The sequence below is a fragment of the Mesoplodon mirus genome (assembly GCF_964341445.2).
Source record: "Mesoplodon mirus genome assembly, chromosome: 5".
Lineage (NCBI taxonomy): Eukaryota > Metazoa > Chordata > Mammalia > Artiodactyla > Ziphiidae > Mesoplodon > Mesoplodon mirus.
Window position 1 is genome coordinate 118,119,303 of NC_138980.1, and position 12,634 is coordinate 118,131,936.

At 35.0% G+C, this 12,634-nt stretch overlaps 1 protein-coding gene across 7 annotated transcripts in view; it reads right to left on the reverse strand.

Annotated features, from left to right (window-relative positions):
• XRCC4 (X-ray repair cross complementing 4) overlaps window positions 1-12,634 on the reverse strand; it is a 361,931-nt gene that overhangs the window by 342,117 nt on the left and 7,180 nt on the right. Inside the window, exon 1 of one of the 7 annotated variants that reach the window (XM_082624080.1) lies at window positions 8,067-8,163. The exons of 5 other annotated variants lie outside the window; for them this stretch is intronic. The gene's annotated coding sequence lies outside the window, so the exon portion shown is untranslated. Of the gene's footprint in view, window positions 1-4,823; window positions 4,847-8,066; window positions 8,164-12,634 lie in introns of those variants that run through there. One more of the 7 variants, XM_082624081.1, reaches the window with a different exon arrangement.

Consider the following 12,634-nt stretch of genomic DNA (forward strand, 5'->3'; position numbering starts at 1 on the left):
AAAAACTCTCCAGAAAGTGGGAAGAAAGGGAACCTACCTCAGCATAATAAAGGTCGTATAGGACAAACCCAAGCAAACACCATTCTCAATGGTGAAAAACTGAAAGCATTTCATCGAAGATCAGTAACAAGACAGGGATGTTCACTCTCGCCACTATTATTCAACATAGTTTTGGAAGTCTTAGCCACGGCAATCAGAGAAGAAAAAGAAATAAAAGGAATACAAATTGGAAAAGAAGAAGTAATACTGTCACTGTTTGCATATGACATGACACTATACATAGAGAATCCTAAAGATGCCACCAGAAAACTACTAGAGCTAATCAATGAATTAGGTAAAGTTACAGGATACAAAATTAATGCACAGAAATCTCTTGCACTCCTATACACTAATGACAAAAAATCTGAAAGAGAAATTAAGGAAACACTCCCATTTACCACTGCAACAAAAAGAATAAAATACCTAGGAATAAACCTACCTAGGGAGACAAAAGACCTGTATGCAGAAAACTATAAGACATTGATGAAAGAAATTAAAGATGATACAAACAGATGGAGAGATATACCATGTTCTTGGATTGGAAGAATCAATATTGTGAAAATGACTATACTATCCAAAGCAATCTACAGATTCAATGCAATCCCCATCAAATTACCAATGGCATTTTTACAGAACTAGAACAAAAAAATCTTAAAATTTGTATGGAGACACAAAAGACCCCGAATAGCCAAAGCAGTCTTGAGGGGGAAAAACAGAGCTGGAGGAATCAGACTCCCTGACTTCAAACTATACTACAAAGCTACAGTAATCAAGACAATATGGTACTGGCACAAAAACAGAAATATAGATCAATGGAACAAGATAGAAAGCCCAGAGATAAACCCACGCACCTATGGTCAACTAATCTATGACAAAGGAGGCAAGGATATACAATGGAGAAAAGATAGTCTCTTCAATAAGTTGTGCTGAGAAAACTGGACAGCTGCATGTAAAAGAATGAAATTAGAACATTTCCTAACACCATACAGAAAAATAAACTCAAAATGCATTCGAAACCTAAATGTAAGACCAGATACTATAAAACTCTTAGAGGAAAACATAGGAAGAACACTCTTTGACATAAATCACAGCAAGATCTTTTTTTTTTTTTTTTGCAAGATCTTTTTTGATCCACCTCCTAGAGTAATGGAAGTAAAAACAAAAATAAACAAATGGGACCTAATGAAACTTAAAAGCTTTTGCACAGCAAAGGAAACTATAAACAAGACGAAAAGACGACCCTCAGAATGGGAGAAAATATTTGCAAATGAATCAATGGACAAAGGATTAATCTCCAAAATATATAAACAGCTCATGCAGATCAATACTAAAAACACAAACAACCCAATCCAAAAATGGGCAGAAGACCTAAATAGACATTTCTCCAAAGAAGACATACAGATGGCCAGGAAGCACATGAAAAGCTTCTCAACATCACTAATTATTAGAGAAATGCAAATCAAAACTACAAGGAGTTATCACCTCACAACAGTTAGAATGGGCATGATCAGAAAATCTATAAACAACAAATGCTGGAGAGGGTGTGGAGAAAAGGGAACCCTCTTGCACTGTTGGTGGGAATGTAAATTGATACAGCCACTATGGAGAACAGTATGGAGGTTCCTTAAAAAACTAAAAATAGAATTACCATATGACCCAGCAATCCCACTACTGGGCATATACCCAGAGAAAACCATAATTCAAAAAGACACATGCATCCCAATGTTCACTGCAGCACTATTTACAATAGCTAGGTCATGGTAGTAACGTAAATGCCCATCGACAGGTGAATGGATAAGGAAGATGTGGTACATATATACAATGGTATATTACTCAGCCATAAAAAAGAACGAAATTGGGTCATTTGTTGAGACGTGGATGGATCTAGAGACTGTCATACAGAGTGAAGTGAGTCAGAAAGAGAAAAACAAATATCGTATATTAACGCCTATATGTGGAACCTCGAAAAATGGTACAGATGAACCGGTTTGCAGGGCAAAAACTGAGACACAGATGTAGAGAACAAACGTATGAACACGAAAGCGGGAAAGCAATGTGGGGTGGGGGGGTGGTGTGATGAACTGGGAGATTGGGATTGACATGTATACACTAAAATGTATTAAATGGATAACTAATAAGAACCTGCTGTATAAAAAAATAAATAAAATAAAATTCAAAAATTCCAAAAAAAAAGAGTGTAAGATACCTCTAAATTGATAAGTTATCAATCATTCTAATATCTACCTAAAGTTTACTCAGAAAATTATTCTTCTTCCCAGAAGAAAAAGACAGTTTAAAATAACCATATTTGTAGCCATATAAATTATGTTAATATTTTTAAATATGAAATTTGTAGATTTGACTACATCATAATCACTGAAAAAATATAATTATTTTTAAATATTTCACTTAGTCAAAAATTTTTCCTACATTGAGCTCTTCTTTGCCTAGATGTACTTAATTCTGAAATGCTTCATCCACTTGTAAATATTTTCTTTAGGTCAATTAGTCAATACATTTAACATGCAGTAAATTACCCACATGGTCTGCAATTCTTAAATTCGAAAATTACTGGAAAATATGTGTTACTGTTTTTCTATGCCGATCATTGAAAAAGACATACTTATAGGCTTACATAATTCTAATGGGCCCAAAACCACAATTCTGGGAGGGAAGAATGTAATAGAAACTACTGATGAAGTTTTTTGCCTGTATAGAATTTATATGCACACACAAAGATACACACACACTTATGCAGATTATTTTTTCTTAAATGTGCCTGAAGAATCCTGACTATTTTTAGCATTAATGAAACTTAGAATTACTCTAAAACAGCAATTGGTTTCACTGTTATTTCTTAGCATGTTTGAAACAAGTGACAAATTTCTAATTATAGAAACAAGTTAATTTGAAATTCAATATTCCAGATACCTATCAGTAAATCCTACTTTCACAATGATACAAAAGGTTTTAGTCATAATAATGTTAAAAAGACATTTAGGGGTCAGATTAGTTCTAACATCTTTGAATTATTCATGTTTCAAATATTTTCCAATTTTCTGATTAACTCTAGATACTCATCACAGAAACTAAATGATTTTATTTTAAAGATTCTATTCTAGTTAACTCAGATTTGAAATTTTGGATGCTACCTGCTGGCCACACTTAGGGACTTAACATATTAATAGCTCAAATGTGACAACTCAGTATCCTATAAGTATTTTATGCCTCAATAGCCTTATAAATGTTTTCTTTATATCAACTGAGTCTTAATTTCCTGATAATATACTATTTGAACCAGTTTTGAAAGCACTTCATTCTTTTACTTACTGAGGTCACCCTCTCATTAAATATCAAATACAAAACATCTAAGACTCCACCATAGAAACAGGAAAAAGGATGACTTATAATGTCTTTTAAGATTCCCTAAGAGCGAATCAAGGATCTCTGCTTTCACCAGCACTGTAAATGGGAATAGTCAGCCATGGGTTTTTTGCCCCAAGACTAGTACTTGAAGAAAGGGGATGGATTCTTCAGAAGGAATGATTGATTAGGGCCATAAGAAAGCCTGCGTTTTGTTTTCTAAGGGCACTAAAGGTCAGACTAGTATCAGCACCTCTCGGAGCCAGAGCCAAGGATCTAAGACAAGCCTGCAGGTGGAAACAGTTGGGTCCCACCCCAATTTGTACATCAGTAGCTTTATTGAGAGCTCAGAACAGTTGAGAATTGAGAAGCTTATCTTTAGTACTTTGTGCCTTTGATACTTGGCTCCTCTCTTAGAAGAGAAATAAGTTGTTGGCTGATGTGATCTAGACTCTGAACAAATACCATTCACAGTTGCTTCTGAATAAACAAGACACTTTTTAAATTAGTTTACAAAGAATTTTGTATGCCCTTTTGGATGCTGATAAGAAGCAATGCAGAAGCCAATTCTCTTAGGTCAGCTCAAGTTAGTGACAACACTGTATCATTGATAACACCATTTTGAACTTGAGCTTCTTTTATTTTCCTTTATAGTGAGTTATGGCTTCCTTTCAAGATGTTTGGGCTGCAGGTGTTCAAACTTCTGCAGCTCTGCCAAGGAGTCGTACTTATGGATCAGAAAGGGGTAAAAGCATGTTTCTAATGAAGCAATTAACTTAAGTGCCCCCTTGTTGAGAAAAGTAGGCTGATAACTAAAGTGAGTTCAGAATAAAGATTAGCACATGCACATGCTGTTAATAGTCTGTAATTAGATTCCTGATCACATTATTCTGTTTGACCTTCCCTTTTTTAAAAATGAGGAAAAGAAAAAAATATAAATTGTAAACCAAAAGTGTGGTGATAAATTTTTAAAAGTTTATCATGTTACAAAACTTCAAGGATATATAAAAAGGAAAGAAAGGTTTATACAACAGCCGCTCAGCTACTTACGTTTAAGACAAACATCATATAACAATTTCAGAAAAGAAGACTATTTTCTTATTTGTTCAGAACTTCTTAAAAGCAATGACTATTCCTGTTTATCTTATCAGAATTCCCACACTGAGTATTTTTTAATTAATAATTTATTCCTAGCATTTTCATTATTAATAGCATGTCGATTTGCTGGTTGTTATCTATGTGACCAAAGGGTAAATTAAGGTCTTTTTTAAAAATGACCAAAAAATCAATTTACCTTTAAATTTCCAAAGCAATTAAAACAAAGCTAACCTTCTATAGAAGAAATGCTTTCCTGAAATAATGTTTTCAAGTTAGAATTTTCTAAACGTTAAGGGTAAAGAATTTACAGGATTCTTAAATACCTTTCTAATTATGTCAGGATTTTCTCCATTCGATTAAATTTGAAATGAAAGTAAGGTGACCATCTGTCCAGGCTTGCCTGAGATTTTTCCGGTTTTAACACTGAAAGTCCCATGTCCTAGGAAATCTCTCAACAACCCCAGGCAAACTAGGATGGTTGGTTACCCTAAGAGCAAAATATAATTAAACTGTTGGTATAATCTTGTTCAAACACTTGTAATATACAGCTGATATTCAAAGAAGACATTAAATAAACAATCTGATGCTTCAGGAATAAAGCATTAGAACAATAAAATAAGTCTAAACCTAAAGTATCTTTGCCATGGTTACAGACTATTTTCAATTATCTCTTATGAGTATGGAATGCCAGCTGCTGGCATTCCAAATATCATATTACTGCTCATTTCCTCTGCTTATCTTTTACAAACACCATTAATAATCATTAGTTTCAGTGATTTGTTCAAATTCCACTTCCTCTCCTTTCTTTTCTCTTACCCAATGAAGTATTAAAAAACAATAAAATGGCCTGAATAAATTTCCCACATAAAATCTAACACCTAGAATTGGACTCAAAGTTCCAAGACTATGATTTCCTTTATATTCATCAAATGGACACTTTTGATTACAAACAACTTTGGCAGAAAGAATGAGAGTATACTTAACATTTTGGAAACTTTCTAAATGTTCACAACAATACTTCCATTCTGATTGCAGTTTCTTATGAGAAAGACACTTAACAGAAATGAAGAAGTAAGATAGTACCTCAAATATAGTATTAGCTTAAGCAACAGTATTTTTTCATTAAGAATTTAACAATTATGATTTCTTAAGCCTCAAAATTTTGACCCTCTCTCATATTTTAATTTCAGAAAGAGTGAAGAGGTTCCTATGAAACACCATCAGTTAAGCTTACACAAAGTTGTTGGGCTACACCATGCAGGCCTGCAAGGCCTGTACTTGCCCAGCTTCAAGACCGAAGAAAGAGCCTGGAGTCAGTAACAGAGACATGAGTGGTTTAATGTATAAGGGGAGCTTACATGTCTGAAGCAAGATCCTGGAGCAACACCTCACCAAGTGTGGCAGACAGCAGGCAGGATGTGATGGCAGGCTTCGCTCCAGGGGGGTGGGAAGGGGGAAGTTCCCAGTTACAGGGGGAACTGACATCAGGTGGGCTCCTCAACTACCAGGGAAACTAGCAGAGGGGCACAGGCCCCTCACTGACCCTTGATGTGAACAATCACTAGCTGGGGCAGGGGCACGTATGTAAGAAGGTCAGTCCTGTGAGGAGGGTGTAGGTGAAGCAGGCACTGGTTAAGCAGGGGATGTACAGATCAAGAGAATAGACATCTTGGGTGGCCAGATCAAAAAGATCAAAAGATTCAAGCCTCTTCTACTAGAAAAATGTGCTGCTCAGAACTGAAATGTAACTAAAAGCACTTGTATGGAAAAGAAACAAGACTTGTACTATACTTTTCCCCCATTCACAAATCCACCATTTACTTAAAACTATACCCATTTATCTGCCTATTTTCTAATGGCAAACAAGGGGATGAATGATAAGACTGGGGTACAAATGAGAGTTAACCCTGAAAAAAAAACCCTACAACATATCCTCAACTGGTGACCCTACCTAATTCAGCCAAACAAAATAATTTAGGAACCATATGAAATTGCCAATATTTCACATTTTTTAACCTATAAAAAAATGGCAATTTCACATGGTTCAAATTATACTAAGTTATAAATGGCACATGATTACTTAACATACCTAACTGGATGAATAATTACACACTTACCTCCCATGCTGTAATTGCTGAGTCTGAGTCACTTTCAAACACATCCCTGAACATACTGTGGATAACTCTAGTGGGAGGAGATTCCAAGATCAAAGAAAAGATTCAATTCTGAGTCCCCTTATGTGATGCATTCTCAAATTGAATTGAAACTTTGCATCCCTAAAATTTAAATCAAGCCTTGTACAATTTATGAAGAGTACAAGTCCTAACACCAGGAGTGTCTTTTGTTTTTCATGAAGAGCCCCTTTCAATCATACCAATGTTTATGCTAATGAGTTGACTTAGGGTGGGGTCACTAGATAGCCTCAGGATGTGGCTGTTCACCAGAAAGGCCAAAAGATTAAAGGGTTGGCACTTTCAGCCTCACCCCCACCTCAACTCCAGAGAGGAGTGTGGAACTGGAGATTGAGCTCAATTAAAACTCTGGAACAAAGAAATTGGGGGAGGGGTACTTCTGGGTTGGTGAACATATCTAAGTACTGGGAGAGCGGCTTACCCAGTCAATACACTGAAGCTCTGCACCCTAACCTATACCTTGTCCTATGCATCTCTTCCAGTTGTTCCTCAGCTGTATCTTTTTTACTGAACCAGTAAATTAAAAAGTAAAGTGTTTTAGTGTTTTCCTGAGTTCTGTAAGCCATTCTAGCAAATTATTAAATCTGAGGAGATGGTCATGGGAACCCCCAATTTATAGCAGGTCAGAAGTATGGGTGACCCGGGACCTGCAACTGGCATCTGAAGTGACAGCAGTCTTGTGGGACTGAACCCTCTAACCTATGGAAACTGACACTAACTCCAGGTAGGCAGTGTAAGAATTAAATTGAATTTTCGGACACCTAGTTGGTATTGGAGAACTGGAGAATTGGTTATTGGTGCTGGAAAACACCCCAATCTGCCAAACAAAATAGCCTTAGTCCAGCTTTATTTAAGGCTATTGGTGTATATCCTCCACTAAATCGGAAATCAATTCTTTTGTCCCCAAGCTCTTGGAATAGGGAATCTTTACCTGAGAAATCTGGTCTTTTCTAATGTCACTGGATAAAGAGGCCCAGATTGGCCTCTCACAAAAAAAGTGACTTTTGAAATATGACGAGTCATGTATAAATATTTATTTAGATCCTGCCAGACAACAGGTACTATGCTAGGTGCTGAGAATAGACCTATGAATAAAATAGACATATCCCCTAACCTCAGAACATTTATACTCTCATGAAGAGAAAGTCAAATAAACACATGTTACAAAACATTGAGGTTAAGAGCCATAAAAAGGCAGTAAGAGGCAAGAGGGGAACCCAGATCAGACACACCCAGATTGACAGTCATGGGAAGTTTTCTAGAGGAAATGAGATCTAAGACCTAAAGGCTGAGTAGGAATTCTGAATGCACCCTTGCAACTGCCCTTTTGCTTATGCTATTCCCTCTCCTAAAATATCTACCTCTGGTCTATACCTGTGAATATCTATCCATCCTTTCAAGGTCCAGAAGCATTGAAAGCAGTTAGAATCAGCCTCCAAGGATCCCAGCTGTCAATCATCTTATTCACCAACTGGGGAAAAAAGAAAGAAGGTCTAATATAGGAAAGATATCAGGATCATCGTGTTCAGAGAGATTCTTCCAGCTCTTCCTCCTGATGGAAGAGGGCCTGAGCTGAATTATGCCCATTGAATCACTCAACAGTGAGTTTAGAGTATACAGCTTCTGACTCTGAAATGGAATTTTGACAGCTTCAGAATTCTAGTACCACTCTGCTGACTTCCTATGGTTTGACTTCTACAACATTTGAATAAAGCAAGCAATGAAGTTAACCTAGATTAAAAGTCATTTGTTATTAAGGTATCAGAATTTTGGAGGCTGTGCTTCTACAGTGTGGAATGGCAGTGTCTGGCAGCCAATATCTGAGGAGGCAGCAAAAAAATAAGGTCACATAGCTAAGAAAGAGCCTCTTTGCATTACCATATTAATCAGAAAGATTAATCAATCCATTGTCTTTTTCTGACTACAACAAAACATCAATTTTGAAACTAAATCCTAAAAAGATTATGAAATAGCACTGAATCAGAGATGTTCATCCTATAAAACAATTAAAGTCATCAACAAAATTCAAACTACAGTCATCAATGATGATTTTTCTCATTAGGAAGAAGTTGGAAATATCACATTCTTTAGAAATAATTATCTTTTAAACAAACACTTTCCCCAAAGAATTAATAAAATATTTAGTAACAAATGAAGCTACTTTGTGGAAGAGAAGTAAGTTTAATTTTGCAATGAGGAATTTAAAGAGCTGATCTGAACAGCCATTCAAAGTAAAGTTAGTTTCAGAGTCACTTAGTACATAGAACAAAACCAAAACTTTCCATAAATTGAAATAATGAACTGATATCAATTTGAGGAAAGCCAGTTAAAAAAAGTCCACTCCATTACCAGTCAAACATTCACTGAGGAAGCATTATGTGCAAACTTTGTGCTCAATAAGAACGCCAGCAAATTAAAAAAAAAAAAGGAATGATGCCTTCCCTCAGGAGCTTTTAATCCAGTTACAAGAACATGACAAAATAGAGTTCTACAAAATTATAACTAAAATACAAGGTAGTATATAATTTTGCTAGATGGGAGCTAAAATAATAATAAAAAAGTAAGGAAGAGATACCTTAAATACATGGTAGATGATATATGAAGTTGCTACATTTTATAATGTAAAAAAAAATAAACTTACAGGCCCAAAATAAACAAAAACAAGAGATATTAAGAGTATGTCCATATGAGGAATCCAATGTTTATAAAATAAAATTCCAATAATAAACTCGTAGATTCACTAAAAACAACAACAATGTAATCCAATGCCTTGAAAATTATCTTTAATTAACAAGTGAAACACATATTAGTAAATTCAATTCTTCCTGCATGAATACTCCTCTTTGGCCAAGATACAAGAATGTCCAATGAAACATAGCACAAAATATCCAGGAAGATGCCCACTGATATAAATGCTTTTCATTATAAAAAGGGACCTAGCTCCAAACTAAATAAAGATATACATCAAAATAAATGATCAAATTTTCAAAAACAAAATCATATTAAATTTTTTGTGTCTTTTAGTATGGTATCTTGCTTGCTCAGAAAACATAGACAAATGATGACCATGACCAATTTTACAGAACTGGTGTTATTTGGAAATGCCTAATTTTTGGTTAAATCTTATTTGGAAATTATCTGTAATAGAGGTATCTATTTAACTGATGGCCAATAAGATTCAATCAAGTTAGACTATTCTAGGACATGAAGATCATGGTTAGAGAGTTAGATGAAAACATTCAGTTCAGGTATATCTGGTTTAATATCTAAGGAGGTTCTTAGACTCGGGACAAAATGAAAAAGAGGGTGGTAATAATCTGAGAACAAAAACAACTAGATAAACACAGAAAAATTAAGGTACATATATAGCTAATTAAAATGTACGATACAGATAGAGCTTTATTAAGTCATTAATTTATCCTAAAAACTCAAGCTATATGGCTGTCAGTGAAGGAGTGGAACAAAAATGAACTGAGCATATGTCATGAACTGTGCTGAGAATTTTACATATATTGTTTTAATCTTCAGAACCATTCTAAAAACAAGAAAACTGAAATTCAGCAAGGTGTAGTAAAGATAGAAGTGTATTCAAAACTAGGTCTATCCAACACACTGCCTTAAAAGTGTCTCAACCCTAGACAGCCTCTTTATGAGTCTCATATTTAACTCTACTTCTTAGCTCTCAGCCTCTCTCTGAATTTTCTCATTTTATAGCTATCAAGGTACTGAATTGCTTTTCCTTAACCTATGAACAAAGTATCACAATGTATTAACACAAATCTAAATCATGACCTGATGTATAACCCAAAATAACCCAGGTACAGACTTCAAATAGTAGAGGGAAAGTTCTTTATACAACTTTACCATACCTTCTCTACAAACAACTGCTTTATTTTAGATTATTCTAACCACAAATAGAATTTTCAAAGTATAGAGCCAATCCTTCTTCTACTAATGAGAACTCATGAAATTCTAAAGAAAAACATTCTTTGAGTCTATATGGCTCAAGACAGGAACTCCTAACATCACTTGTTTTAAAATTAGAGAAGTGAAGAGTTACTAGAGTAATGACAAATTTATGGCCAGTAAACATATCTATATATATAAGTATTCCTCTTCCCTTTCCCCACATCCTGACTTCTTTTATTTCCTAATACAAATTCTGTCTTAAAGCCAAACTTACTGTATTTTGAGATATAAACAGAAAAGAATTCAAAACCCACTGGCTTAACCAATACAAAAAAAAACTCATAACCCATTGGTGGCCTTGGTAAAAGCCATAAAACTCTACATAGCATTACTTATGATATATTCATGCTAAAAAAAAAACAATTCAACAGAATCAGATCAAACCTCCAATTTATAGGCAACACAAGGGATGAAGGAACATGTTAAATGGCACTAAAGGGATGCAATCAGCAAAATCTAAACAGTGGGACACTTCATGGGGCAACTGACAGTTTTTTCAACAAGTAAACTTCAGTGAAAAAGGGAGAGGAGGGTTGGACTATTTAAGTTAAAAGAGACTTAAAAGCCACAAGCAACTGCAATTTAAAGACCTTATTTAAATCTTGACTCAACCAACAAAATATTAAAATTTATGAAGTAGTAATTTGAGGAATTTGAAGACAGATTAGGTACCTGGTAGTACTAGGGAATTACTGTTAATTTTTTAAGCTATGTTAATAGAATTGTGGTTATGTTTTCTACAGTGTCCTTACTTTTTAAAGATACATGTTAGAATATTTACAGGTGATATGATGTCTGGGATTGTTTAAAAATAATTTAGAAAAGAAGAGTGAAGTTTGAGTAAGATATAAATGAAATGAGATGGGCCATGAGTTGATAATTGTTGTGCTAGATAATAGGAATCCATTATTCTCTCTACTGTTACATATGTTTGAAATTTTCCATAATAAAATGTATAAAAAGAAAAGTGGTAAGCTGTGACAAAGTGAGAGAGCGGCATGGACATATATACACTACCAAACGTAAAATAGATAGCTAGTGGGAAGCAGCCGCAGAGCAAAGGGAGATCACCTCGGTGCTTTGTGACCACCTAGAGGGGTGGGATAGGGAGGGTGGGAGGGAGGTAGACGCAAGAGGGAAGAGATATGGGGATATATGTATATGTATAAGTGATTCACTTTGTTATAAAGCAGAAACTAATACAGTCTTGTAAAGCAATTATACTGCAATAAAGATGTTAAAAAAATAAATAAAAGAAAAAGAAAAGTGTTTTCAAAAAGTGTTCTTTGACCATCAGGATAATTGTTTGTATAGGGTACTTCTGTAAAAAAGAAAAAGTCGTCTATTAGAAATTTATTCTTACATATATAATTTAATACTTCAAAATTTAGGAGCCTATCTAAAGAAGTATGGAACTCATTATTGGTCCTAGTAAATACTCCTATCTGATAAACATTACACCAGGGATACTAGTGCATAATGCATTGTTGAATTTTATTATACAATAATGAATCAAAGATACTAAGGATAAAAAATCTGTTTTGTATAATCAACTGAAAAGGTGATAATAAAAATACCTAAATTATTTCAATATTTATCAGCTATACATTAATAATTTGGTCTTTGGACTGCCCTGGTGGTCCAGTGGTAAAGAATCTGCCTTCCAATGCAGGAGACGTGGGTTCGATCCCTGGTCAGGGAACTAAGATGCCACATGCCGCAGGGTAACTAAGGCCATGCACCACAACTACTGAGCTCGCACACCTCAACTAAAGCCCCATGCAGCAAACTACAGAGCCCATGCACTCTGGAACCCACGCACCACAACCAGAGAGAGAAAACCTGCACGCCACAACGAAAAAGATCCTGCATGCCTCAACAAAGATCCCGCGTGCCACAATTAAGACGCGACGCGGCCAAAAAATAATAAAAAGAAAATAAATAATAAAGTAAAATAAACAAACATTTTAAAA